Below are 14,683 nucleotides of genomic sequence, written 5' to 3'. Positions count from 1 at the left end.
ATGTTTAGAATAAATACTGTGTGTGTGTGTGTGTGTGTGTGTGTGTGTGTGTGTGTGTGTGTGTTATGTTTTGGAAGCAAAAATATTATTTAATTAGTAAAGTAACCACAAACCCAAGCTGTCCCATAAATAGAATAGAAACTACTACTTCACCTCAAAGTTGTAAAATGTCATAAGGGCAAAAGTAAAAATTTAAGTACTCTACTAAAGTATAAGTATTTGACGTTGTTGTTTTAGTACAGGATCTTGAGTTATATGCCACATCCAAAATATGCATGGAGCAACACAGCAAGAAAACAGAGTGAGGTGAAAGGGGTGAAGTGGACCAGATTTTCACCACTGCAGGTGAATTTTAAGTCACTGTCCGTGGCTGGAGAGGTGAAGCTAACGAAACCTGGTGGTGTCCCAGTGACTGTGTTTCTGATCCATTCCTGGTACTTGGACACACGAGTGCCGATTTCTAGTTTCATTGGGTAACCATTGGAATCATGGAGGGTCATAACTCCACTCTGCACCCAGATTGATCCTTTTTTGATCATAATTGGAGCTCCTCTTTTCCACTGAGAAAAGAAATTGGTAAAAGTCAACATGGTAGCAGATAAATACAAAAATGGAAGTTTCAAAACAGAGAATGGAGAAGGCCAGCATTTATTTACAGTCTGTGTATATTTGTACAAAAATAATACATAAATAGCACTGGAGTTACTTTCAAGAAGTTAATAGTTTTCATGTTCTTTTTAACTGAAAAGATTAAAGACTGAAAACCCATTGGAGTTTTTTTTCTATTATAGTAAATTCATAAAATGAAATCTGACAAATATTTCTCACGATAAATGTGACTTTAGCTGGTAGACCTGTTCCACAAAGGAGCTCAGTCCTGTCATTTTAGAAAGAATTGTCTTATGGAAGATTCAAAATATATCAAATAAAATGATTTAGCTATTAAACAACCATAAGAACTGGTATGCTACTATATACATATATGAATAATTGCAGAAACAAAAACATAAATATTTTTTCACACTAGCATTTAACAAGTGATTACATAAGAAACAAATAAAAAGTTGTGATTACCCAACATGAATCTTGACTTCCAGCTCTGAGCCCAGCACAGATCATGTTCTCTGTGATCACTTTGTCATGTTTATAGTGGCACTGACACTCATTTCTTCCTACTATTGGAATAGTAACATCTGTTGGATGTTGGAGAAATACCCGTCACTATCTTTGAAACAGATTGCAGGATAGCAACTTTTGAAAGAATATATCATAAGACTGTAATATATATATATATATATATATATATATATATATATATATATATATATATATATATATATATATAGACATAGACATAGATTTTATTTTTACTTACAATCAAAACCACAACCAGTGACCCAGCTGCTGATCCCACTGTGAAAAGTGCTGTTTTTTGAGGCTAAGCAGATCGGCTGAATGTAGTCTGTGAAATACACAGGAGCTGACAGCTTCAGCAGACAAATGTCACTGTTGTATGTCGTGCTGTTGTATTCAGGATGACAAATTACTTCTTCAACTGTCCGAATCACCACATTTTGACTGAAACCTGACTGAATGTGCTGGCCCAGATGGACTTCTTTGTTGCTGAGTTTATCACTTGATTTTAAAAGAAGATTTAACAAAAAAACACAAAAGAGGAATCTTGTTATCACAGTTCAGAATAGATACTAAGAAATATTTTCAGTACACGTTTTCAGTAATGGACACATTTATTGCATAAATGATCACAAATACTTTTATCATGACTATCTTTTATCATGAGCAATGTAAATAATGTGATGGATATCGTATGGATGGGTTTTAACATCTTTGTGGGGACCAAAAGTTTGAAGTTTACTTGTGGGGACCGGCAGCCCCTGTGGCAACCAAAACCCCAGCCCCCACGAGTTTGAAGGCATTTTGAGACTCAAAATGTGGTTTTAGTGTCAGGGTTACAATTAGGTTATGTTTAGGTTTAGGGTAAGTGTCAGGGTTAGGCATTCATTTTTGATGGTTATGGTTAAGGTAAGCAGCTAGGGAAAGCATTGTGTCAATGAGATGTCCCCACAACGATATAAAGTCTGTGTGTTTGTGTGTGCGTGTGTGTTTGCATAGTTGAATTTTGTTATCTTCAGGCAGAGCAGAGGATTTCTTATTTAAAGTTTTTATGCTAACCTTCAAAAATAAAAAGTTAATGGATGTGCTGGTGCGTCCAAATCACATGGCAAATATTAGATGACATAGCAACAAAAGGCTGTCTCACTGAGCCTCCATTTCAAATTTTGTTGAAAGTGAGGACTACATACCAGTTTTTAATCCTAACACAGATGGATTCCTTCTATGCATTTAAATCCTACATCCATTCATACATCAAAACAAACCAAAAAAAAAAAAAAAAACCCAAAAAACTTATGTTGTCTGTTGTGGATACATCTTACTGTAAATAACATAGAAGCTTTTAGATATTTTATTATGTGATAATGATATTGTTGAACTGCTTTAGAAAATACATACAAAAGAAAAACACTGCTCTGAATCACATTTAGTGTCATACTTTAGATCATCTGAGTTTATATCAGGAAGCACCTGCTAGCCAGGGTTGGTTCTATTTTCCTAAATTGCAGAGTAGGATTAGGTCATCATCAACACATGATGACAGATCTTTTAGGGCTAAGACAACAAGCTGCTGACTGTAACTTTGCATTTAATGGATCTGTCATTTAACATAGTAACAATGAGAGGTATCACAGTTCTCTGTGAAAACATGATATTCTTAAGATGTATGAATATTTTAGACTATGGTCCATCTATATGTTGTGGACAGCAGTTAAACCAGAGATGTGGACCACTTACAGAATTGGTCTGCTTGATCAGTTACATGCTATATTTAGGGCCGGGACAACGCATTGACATAATCGATTACGTCGACACGTAAAATACGGCGACGTAAAAAAATGTGCGTCGATATGTCGTCAGTATGGGGATATTTTAACAGAAAAGGAAGTGATTCAGTCGTTTCCTGGCTTTGTAAGGTGGAAATGGCCCCCACATTTAAGCTGCTCAGCAGTAACATAGCAGCTGCTGTTTAGTTGTTGTTGTCGTTGTTAGTAGTTTTTATTTGTGGCCCATGCTGGCAAAATGAGTCGGAATGCACGCAGGCTGATTATGAGAATCGGCGAAAGACGAAAATGTGAGACAGCAAATTGGCAGCAGGAAAAAAATGAATCGTTAGATTCATCAATTAGGAAAATAATCATTTTGTCCAGCCCTAGCTGTACTACTTAACAGAGATGGTGGAGAGCTCTTTGTGACCTTGAAAAAAAAATTTTGAAATATAAATTGCAGGTAATTAAACATTCCTGCTTTCATGAATAACTTTGACATAATGTAGTGGAAGAAAAATTATTACAGTAAATGTAAAATGAACACCAACAGTCACGTGTAACATGATTACCAATGTGAAAGAGACCCGGGGACTCACTGTGATATACAGGAAGCAGCTGTCAGCACCCACTGGTTGGTAATCAGAGACCCTTCACACCAAAACTCTCCACTGGGGTCTATAATGACCCGCCAGGGCAAACTTCCTGTGTTTTTCACAATCCTACCACATGCTGACAAAAGAAAAGAAATCACCTTTCATCAGTGAGTAAATTAATCAGACACAATATTTAGATATATCTCAGGTATTTTCAATTTCAGATCATTTTGAATGTACTGCTGGGAGAGTTCTGACCTGGCATTCATGTGGATGCTATTTTCAAGACAGCTGACCACCTCAACATTGTCCCAACAAAGCAAACTGAGCTATAGCATGTTATTGTGTTTTATTATAGTTTTGATATTGTTGATAATTGATCTATATACAAGTTTCTCTACTTCAATTACACAATATGTTTAGGATTTTTATTATTTGTCTAATGAATAGAAAATTACTAGATGGAGTGAAATAAATAAAATTGTAATACAATATTTCAACACAAGAAGCAGAAGCACATGTGAGCATCTCAAAATGTGTGCACAAGATTGCACAGCTTCTTCTGTTGGAAGTGAACTTGGAGATTTTCAATTTAAAAACAGATTAAAAATTGAAACTGATTACGTTGCAAATTTCAACAAGATCACTTTCATGAGTGATTCAGCCTTGTCTGACAAGCTGCATTTGTATCCAAACCAGAGCTGGCTAAGACCTGTCAGCATCTAATGAGGATTTAATTAACAATAAGATCACACCTGCAGGCAAGTTTTATATGCAATACTAGAAAAGTGATTCGTATGACAGGCAGTTACTGAAAAATATCAATGTCTTTAAGAGGACATTTGTCTTAACAGATGTAGAAATTCTTGGAGCATGATATTTATTGTATTTGACCCATTTTTACAAAAAATAAGGCAAGGATTTATCAACATACTGTTTACTGTACAGCTTAACTGTATACAAATGGGTGGATGAAAGGCTGGATGAAAAACTAAAAAGTTGTATTTACACAGTTTTTTAATGATTAAAAATGTATCTCACCTGAACAGATGACAGCAGCATCCTGACCATGTTCACATCTGTTTGATCCAAATCCACTGTGTTGACACTCAGCTAGAGAATTTTCATTTCCTGAACAGGTCACATGATCAAGCCAAATCTGTCCAGTTCCTGCACCAAAATGAGCTGATCGAGGAGCTTGTAGTGCCGACCCACAGTTTATCTGTCTGCAAACCACCTCAGCATCATTTAAGTCCCAGCCATCATCACAGACTGTTCCCCAGCTGTTATTGTGGTAAACTTCAACTCTGCCAGAGCACTGACTTGATCCAGGCCCAGCTAATCTGATCAGAGCTATCAGTTAAATGACAAGAACTATGATTTTATATTTTCTTTACATTACAAAAAGGATTGTACAAGATAAAGGAACAGACTGCATTGCATTTTTTTCAGTATCTAAAACCATTCTCACCTGAACAGATGACAGCAGCATCCTCAAAATGTACACAATTGTGTGATCCAAATCCACTGTGTTGACACCCAATAAGAGAACTTTCACTTCCTGAACAGGTCACATCATCAAGCCAAATCTGTCCAGTTCCTGCACCAAAGTGAGCTGATTGAGGAGCTTGTAGTGCCGACCCACAGTTTATCTGTCTGCAAACCACCTCAGCATCATTTAAGCCCCAGCCATCATCACAGACTGTTCCCCAGCTGTTATTGTAGTAAATTTCAACTCTGCCGGAGCATCGAGTCGATCCAGATCCAACTAGTCTGATTGCATCTATCACATAACAGATGAAAGATGTTTTAAAATTTCCATTGCACTAATTAAAGGACTCCATGTAAAATGCACAAGAAAAGACTGATCTGCAATGTCTTCTAGTATTTCAGTGTATCTCACCTGAACAGATGACAGCAGCATCCTGACCATGTTCACATCTGTTTGATCCAAATCCACTGTGTTGACACTCAGTTAGAGAATTTTCATTTCCTGAACAGGTCACATTGTCAAGCCAAATCTGTCCAGTTCCTGCACCAAAGTGAGCTGATTGAGGAACTTCCAGTGCCGACCCACAGTTTATCTGTCTGCAAACCACCTCAGCATCATTTAAGTCCCAGCCATCATCACAGACTGTTCCCCAGCTCTTACTGTGATAAACTTCAACCCTGCCAGAGCACCGAGTTGATCCAGGCCCAGCTAATCTGATCGGACCTATCAGTTAAATGACAAGAACTATGGTTTGATAGTTTATTTAAATTTTTTAAAAAAGGAATGTACAAGATACAAGAATAGACTGCATTGCAATTTTTCAATATCTAAAAATGTATCTCACCTGAACAGATGACACCAGCATCCTCCCTGTGATCACAGTCGTGTGATCCAAATTGATTGTGTACACACGTAGTTAGCGAACTTTCATTTCCTGAACAGGTCACATCATCAAGCCAAATCTGTCCAGTTCCTGCACCAAAGTGAGCTGACGGAGGAGCTTGTAGTGCCGACCCACAGTTTAACTGTCTGCAAACCACCTGAGCATCATTTAAGTCCCAGCCATCATCACAGACTGTTCCCCAGCTGTTATTGTGATAAACTTCAACTCTGCCAGAACATCGAGTTGATCCAGATCCAGATAATCTGATCACATCTATGAGGGAAAAGAGATTAACTTTCATATCATGTGTTAGTGACATTATAAATAGTGTATAACACACAGGAACAGCCTGAAGTGCTATGTCTTCTAGTATTTCAGGTTATTTCACCTGAACAGATGACACCAGCATCCTTCCTGTGATCACAGTTGTGTGATCCAAATTGATTGTGTACACACGTAGTTAGCGAACTTTCACTTCCTGAACAGGTCACCTCATCAAGCCAAATCTGTCCAGTTCCTGCACCAAAGTGAGTTGATTGAAGAGCCTCGAGTGCTGTCCCACAGTTTAACTGTCTGCAAACCACCTGAGCATCATTTAAGTCCCAGCGATCATCACAGACTGTTCCCCAGCTGTTATTGTAGTAAATTTCAACTCTGCCAGAGCATCGAGTCGATCCAGATCCAACTAATCTGATTGCATCTATCACATAACAAATGAAAGATATTTTAAAATTTCCATTGCACTAATTAAAGGACTCCATGTAAAATGCACAAGAAAAGACTGATCTGCAATGTCTTCTAGTATTTCAGTGTATCTCACCTGAACAGATGACAGCAGCATCCTCAAAATGTCCACAGTTGTTTGATCCAAATCCACTGTGTTGACACCCAATAAGAGAACTTTCACTTCTTGAACAGGTCACATTGTCAAGCCAAATCTGTCCAGTTCCTGCACCAAAATGAGCTGACGGAGGAGCTTGTAGTGCCGACCCACAGTTTAACTGTCTGCAAACCACCTCAGCATCATTTAAGTCCCAGCCATCATCACAGACTGTTCCCCAGCTGTTATTGTGATAAACTTCAACTCTGCCAGAACATCGAGTTGATCCAGATCCAGATAATCTGATCACATCTATGAGGGAAAAGAGAATAACTTTCATATCATGTGTTAGTGACATTATAAATAGTGTATAACACACAGGAACAGCCTGAAGTGCTATGTCTTCTAGTATTTCAGGTTATTTCACCTGAACAGATGACACCAGCATCCTTCCTGTGATCACAGTTGTGTGATCCAAATTGATTGTGTACACACGTAGTTAGCGAACTTTCACTTCCTGAACAGGTCACCTCATCAAGCCAAATCTGTCCAGTTCCTGCACCAAAGTGAGTTGATTGAAGAGCCTCGAGTGCTGTCCCACAGTTTAACTGTCTGCAAACCACCTGAGCATCATTTAAGTCCCAGCCATCATCACAGACTGTTCCCCAGCTGTTATTGTAGTAAATTTCAACTCTGCCAGAGCATCGAGTTGATCCAGATCCAACTAATCTGATTGCATCTATCACATAACAGATCAAAATCAAATCAAATCAAATCAAATCAAATCAAATCACTTTTATTGTCACATCACATGTGCAGGTACATTGGTACAGCACATGTGAGTGAAATTCTTGTGTGCGAGCTTCACAAGCAACAGAGTTGTGCAAAATACAATAATGTAAACAAGCAAAATACAAGAATGGCTACATCTGAAACTAATAAATATATGTACAATATATAATAGTGATGAAAGATATTTTAAAATTTCCATTGCACTAATTAAAGGACTCCATGTAAAACGCACAAGAAAAGACTGATCTGCAATGTTATCTAGTATTTCAGTGTATCTCACCTGAACAGATGACAGCAGCATCCTGACCATGTTCACATGTGTTTGATCCAAATCCACTGTGTTGACACCCAATAAGAGAACTTTCACTTCTTGAACAGGTCACATTGTTAAGCCAAATCTGTCCAGTTCCTGCACCAAAGTAAGCTGATCGAGGAGCTTGTAGTGCTGTCCCACAGTTTAACTGTCTGCAAACCACCTCAGCATCATTTAAGTCCCAGCCATCATCACAGACTGTTCCCCAGCTCTTACTGTGATAAACTTCAACTCTGCCAGAGCACCGAGTTGATCCAGGCCCAGCTAATCTGATCGGACCTATCAGTTAAATGAAAAGAACTATGGTTTGATAGGTTATTTAAATTTTTTTTTTTTAAAAAAAAGGAATGTACGAGATACAAGAATAGACTGCATTGCAATTTTTCACTATCTAAAAATGTATCTCACCTGAACAGATGACACCAGCATCCTTCCTGTGATCACAGTTGTGTGATCCAAATTGATTGTGTACACACGTAGTTAGCGAACTTTCATTTCCTGAACAGGTCACCTCATCAAGCCAAATCTGTCCAGTTCCTGCACCAAAGTGAGCTGACGGAGGAGCTTGTAGTGCCGACCCACAGTTTATCTGTCTGCAAACCACCTCAGCATCATTTAAGTCCCAGCGATCATCACAGACTGTTCCCCAGCTGTTATTGTAGTAAATTTCAACTCTGCCAGAGCATCGAGTTGATCCAGATCCAACTAGTCTGATTGCATCTATCTCATAACAGATGAAAGATATTTTAAAATTTCCATTGCACTAATTAAAGGACTCCATGTAAAATGCACAAGAAAAGACTGATCTGCAATGTCTTCTATAGGGATGGGTACCGGTGTCCGGTGCCATGATGGCACCGGTTCTGACATAAACGGTAGTAACCAGACCAAAAAGCAGCGCACATTTCGGTGCTTTTTTTTCCTGAGCTGTGATACACTTCTAGCCAATCATTTTACGTTTACCTATGACAGTAGGCGGGGCCAGGTACGTACGTTCAGTTAGAGCAGAGCTACAGATTAAAAATGTCCAAGGCGAAGCGGTCAAAAGTCTGGCTGTACTTCACAGCAAAAGATGCAAACTCAGCAGCCTGCAACAAGTGCTTTAAGCTGATACTGTGATACTGTCAAAGGAGGTAACACCTCGAATCTGATGAAACACCTGGCGACGCATAGCGTTTTTTTTTTAAAAGCAGAGAAATGCGCCGTATTTGACAGCTTGCTGCGAGACCTCACACCGAGCACGTTGGGTGGGTTGCCAGTTATCGGACCCGGAGCAACATCCCCCAAAAACCCGAAGAATAGAGTCCTGGCCCCTAGCCCTGCCAGTGTAGCAGAAATGATGAGGAGGAGGATGGCAGCAGCCATTCTTCTCTGCGTGAGTCGCTTAATGTTGTTCGAGTGTAATTTACGTTGAGTAGGCTAACCACGTTATTACATTAATGGATGTAAGGTGAACTAGCAAACATCATCATAGCTACATGCGGCTGTCTTCTTGTTTGATGGCAGATGCTCCCTTCACCCTGGCCAAAAAGGCTAAAATGACCAAAGAAAAAGTGAAAAACATTTAAACACGAGAGGTTTTTGGACAAAGTTTGTGTTTTTTTCCCATTGTTTAAGCACTGCTTCCAGCCAAGAGTGATACCATATATGCCCTATAGCTGCAGAAAAGGCTAACATTGTTATCTTTTTACAAAAAAAAATAAAACAGCTGAACATGAGAGGTTTTTGGACAAAGTTTGTGTTCTCCATTCTTTAAGCACCGATTCGAGCACCGTTTAAGCACCGGCACCGTTTCAAAAGTACCGATTTGGCACCGGTATCGGATAAAACCTAAACGATACCCATCCCTAGTCTTCTAGTATTTCAGTGTATCTCACCTGAACAGATGACAGCAGCATCCTGACCATGTTCACATGTGTTTGATCCAAATCCACTGTGTTGACACTCAGTTAGAGAACTTTCACTTCCTGAACAGCTCACGTCATCAAGCCAAATCTGTCCAGTTCCTGCACCAAAGTGAGCTGATCGAGGAGCTTGTAGTGCCGACCCACAGTTTAACTGTCTGCAAACCACCTCAGCATCATTTAAGTCCCAGCCATCATCACAGACTGTTCCCCAGCTGTTATTGTAGTAAATTTCAACTCTGCCAGAGCATCGAGTTGATCCAGATCCAACTAATCTGATCACATCTATGAGGGAAAAGAGATTAACTTTCATATCATGTGTTAGTGACATTATAAATAGTGTATAACACACTGGAACAGCCTGAAGTGCTATGTCTTCTAGTATTTCAGGTTATTTCACCTGAACAGATGACACCAGCATCCTTCCTGTGATCACAGTTGTGTGATCCAAATTGATTGTGTACACACGTAGTTAGCGAACTTTCATTTCCTGAACAGGTCACCTCATCAAGCCAAATCTGTCCAGTTCCTGCACCAAAGTGAGCTGACGGAGGAGCTTGTAGTGCCGACCCACAGTTTATCTGTCTGCAAACCACCTCAGCATCATTTAAGTCCCAGCGATCATCACAGACTGTTCCCCAGCTGTTATTGTAGTAAATTTCAACTCTGCCAGAGCATCGAGTCGATCCAGATCCAACTAATCTGATTGCATCTATCACATAACAAATGAAAGATATTTTAAAATTTCCATTGCACTAATTAAAGGACTCCATGTAAAATGCACAAGAAAAGACTGATCTGCAATGTCTTCTAGTATTTCAGTGTATCTCACCTGAACAGATGACAGCAGCATCCTCAAAATGTCCACAGTTGTTTGATCCAAATCCACTGTGTTGACACCCAATAAGAGAACTTTCACTTCTTGAACAGGTCACATTGTCAAGCCAAATCTGTCCAGTTCCTGCACCAAAATGAGCTGACGGAGGAGCTTGTAGTGCCGACCCACAGTTTAACTGTCTGCAAACCACCTCAGCATCATTTAAGTCCCAGCCATCATCACAGACTGTTCCCCAGCTGTTATTGTGATAAACTTCAACTCTGCCAGAACATCGAGTTGATCCAGATCCAGATAATCTGATCACATCTATGAGGGAAAAGAGAATAACTTTCATATCATGTGTTAGTGACATTATAAATAGTGTATAACACACAGGAACAGCCTGAAGTGCTATGTCTTCTAGTATTTCAGGTTATTTCACCTGAACAGATGACACCAGCATCCTTCCTGTGATCACAGTTGTGTGATCCAAATTGATTGTGTACACACGTAGTTAGCGAACTTTCACTTCCTGAACAGGTCACCTCATCAAGCCAAATCTGTCCAGTTCCTGCACCAAAGTGAGTTGATTGAAGAGCCTCGAGTGCTGTCCCACAGTTTAACTGTCTGCAAACCACCTGAGCATCATTTAAGTCCCAGCCATCATCACAGACTGTTCCCCAGCTGTTATTGTAGTAAATTTCAACTCTGCCAGAGCATCGAGTTGATCCAGATCCAACTAATCTGATTGCATCTATCACATAACAGATCAAAATCAAATCAAATCAAATCAAATCAAATCAAATCACTTTTATTGTCACATCACATGTGCAGGTACATTGGTACAGCACATGTGAGTGAAATTCTTGTGTGCGAGCTTCACAAGCAACAGAGTTGTGCAAAATACAATAATGTAAACAAGCAAAATACAAGAATGGCTACATCTGAAACTAATAAATATATGTACAATATATAATAGTGATGAAAGATATTTTAAAATTTCCATTGCACTAATTAAAGGACTCCATGTAAAACGCACAAGAAAAGACTGATCTGCAATGTTATCTAGTATTTCAGTGTATCTCACCTGAACAGATGACAGCAGCATCCTGACCATGTTCACATGTGTTTGATCCAAATCCACTGTGTTGACACCCAATAAGAGAACTTTCACTTCTTGAACAGGTCACATTGTTAAGCCAAATCTGTCCAGTTCCTGCACCAAAGTAAGCTGATCGAGGAGCTTGTAGTGCCGACCCACAGTTTAACTGTCTGCAAACCACCTCAGCATCATTTAAGTCCCAGCCATCATCACAGACTGTTCCCCAGCTCTTACTGTGATAAACTTCAACTCTGCCAGAGCACCGAGTTGATCCAGGCCCAGCTAATCTGATCGGACCTATCAGTTAAATGAAAAGAACTATGGTTTGATAGGTTATTTAAAATTTTTTTTTTTAAAAAAAGGAATGTACGAGATACAAGAATAGACTGCATTGCAATTTTTCACTATCTAAAAATGTATCTCACCTGAACAGATGACACCAGCATCCTCCCTGTGATCACAGTTGTGTGATCCAAATTGATTGTGTACACACGTAGTTAGCGAACTTTCATTTCCTGAACAGGTCACCTCATCAAGCCAAATCTGTCCAGTTCCTGCACCAAAGTGAGCTGACGGAGGAGCTTGTAGTGCCGACCCACAGTTTATCTGTCTGCAAACCACCTCAGCATCATTTAAGTCCCAGCGATCATCACAGACTGTTCCCCAGCTGTTATTGTAGTAAATTTCAACTCTGCCAGAGCATCGAGTTGATCCAGATCCAACTAGTCTGATTGCATCTATCTCATAACAGATGAAAGATATTTTAAAATTTCCATTGCACTAATTAAAGGACTCCATGTAAAATGCACAAGAAAAGACTGATCTGCAATGTCTTCTATAGGGATGGGTACCGGTGTCCGGTGCCATGATGGCACCGGTTCTGACATAAACGGTAGTAACCAGACCAAAAAGCAGCGCACATTTCGGTGCTTTTTTTTCCTGAGCTGTGATACACTTCTAGCCAATCATTTTACGTTTACCTATGACAGTAGGCGGGGCCAGGTACGTACGTTCAGTTAGAGCAGAGCTACAGATTAAAAATGTCCAAGGCGAAGCGGTCAAAAGTCTGGCTGTACTTCACAGCAAAATATGCAAACTCAGCAGCCTGCAACAAGTGCTTTAAGCTGATACTGTGATACTGTCAAAGGAGGTAACACCTCGAATCTGATGAAACACCTGGCGACGCATAGCGTTTTTTTTTTAAAAGCAGAGAAATGCGCCGTATTTGACAGCTTGCTGCGAGACCTCACACCGAGCACGTTGGGTGGGTTGCCAGTTATCGGACCCGGAGCAACATCCCCCAAAAACCCGAAGAATAGAGTCCTGGCCCCTAGCCCTGCCAGTGTAGCAGAAATGATGAGGAGGATGATGGCAGCAGCCATTCTTCTCTGCGTGAGTCGCTTAATGTTGTTCGAGTGTAATTTACGTTGAGTAGGCTAACCACGTTATTACATTAATGGATGTAAGGTGAACTAGCAAACATCATCATAGCTACATGCGGCTGTCTTCTTGTTTGATGGCAGATGCTCCCTTCACCCTGGCCAAAAAGGCTAAAATGACCAAAGAAAAAGTGAAAAACATTTAAACACGAGAGGTTTTTGGACAAAGTTTGTGTTTTTTTCCCATTGTTTAAGCACTGCTTCCAGCCAAGAGTGATACCATATATGCCCTATAGCTGCAGAAAAGGCTAACATTGTTATCTTTTTACAAAAAAAAATAAAACAGCTGAACATGAGAGGTTTTTGGACAAAGTTTGTGTTCTCCATTCTTTAAGCACCGGTTCGAGCACCGTTTAAGCACCGGCACCGTTTCAAAAGTACCGATTTGGCACCGGTATCGGATAAAACCTAAACGATACCCATCCCTAGTCTTCTAGTATTTCAGTGTATCTCACCTGAACAGATGACAGCAGCATCCTGACCATGTTCACATGTGTTTGATCCAAATCCACTGTGTTGACACTCAGTTAGAGAACTTTCACTTCCTGAACAGCTCACGTCATCAAGCCAAATCTGTCCAGTTCCTGCACCAAAGTGAGCTGATCGAGGAGCTTGTAGTGCCGACCCACAGTTTAACTGTCTGCAAACCACCTCAGCATCATTTAAGTCCCAGCCATCATCACAGACTGTTCCCCAGCTGTTATTGTAGTAAATTTCAACTCTGCCAGAGCATCGAGTTGATCCAGATCCAACTAATCTGATCACATCTATGAGGGAAAAGAGATTAACTTTCATATCATGTGTTAGTGACATTATAAATAGTGTATAACACACTGGAACAGCCTGAAGTGCTATGTCTTCTAGTATTTCAGGTTATTTCACCTGAACAGATGACACCAGCATCCTTCCTGTGATCACAGTTGTGTGATCCAAATTGATTGTGTACACACGTAGTTAGCGAACTTTCATTTCCTGAACAGGTCACCTCATCAAGCCAAATCTGTCCAGTTCCTGCACCAAAGTGAGCTGACGGAGGAGCTTGTAGTGCCGACCCACAGTTTATCTGTCTGCAAACCACCTCAGCATCATTTAAGTCCCAGCGATCATCACAGACTGTTCCCCAGCTGTTATTGTAGTAAATTTCAACTCTGCCAGAGCATCGAGTTGATCCAGATCCAACTAATCTGATTGCATCTATCACATAACAAATGAAAGATATTTTAAAATTTCCATTGCACTAATTAAAGGACTCCATGTAAAATGCACAAGAAAAGACTGATCTGCAATGTCTTCTAGTATTTCAGTGTATCTCACCTGAACAGATGACAGCAGCATCCTCAAAATGTCCACAGTTGTTTGATCCAAATCCACTGTGTTGACACCCAATAAGAGAACTTTCACTTCTTGAACATGTCACATTGTTAAGCCAAATCTGTCCAGTTCCTGCACCAAAATGAGCTGATTGAGGAGCTTGTAGTGCCGACCCACAGTTTAACTGTCTGCAAACCACCTCAGCATCATTTAAGTCCCAGCCATCATCACAGACTGTTCCCCAGCTGTTATTGTGATAAACTTCAACTCTTCCAGAACATCGAGTTGATCCAGGCCCAGCTAATCTGATCGGA

The 14,683-nt window shown here is 40.0% G+C and overlaps 1 pseudogene; it reads right to left on the bottom strand.

Moving 5' to 3' along the window:
• Positions 1-251: 251 nt before the first annotated feature.
• Positions 252-14,683, bottom strand: part of LOC146674412 (scavenger receptor cysteine-rich domain-containing group B protein-like) — a 33,344-nt pseudogene continuing 18,912 nt past the window's right edge.

The sequence above is a fragment of the Rhamphochromis longiceps genome, linkage group LG3 (genome assembly GCF_057381845.1).
Source record: "Rhamphochromis longiceps isolate RC_006_pf linkage group LG3, R_longiceps_female_GT1.1, whole genome shotgun sequence".
Lineage (NCBI taxonomy): Eukaryota > Metazoa > Chordata > Actinopteri > Cichliformes > Cichlidae > Rhamphochromis > Rhamphochromis longiceps.
Note: the sequence above shows the minus strand (reverse complement) of the source record. Positions and strands in the feature narration are given on the sequence as shown.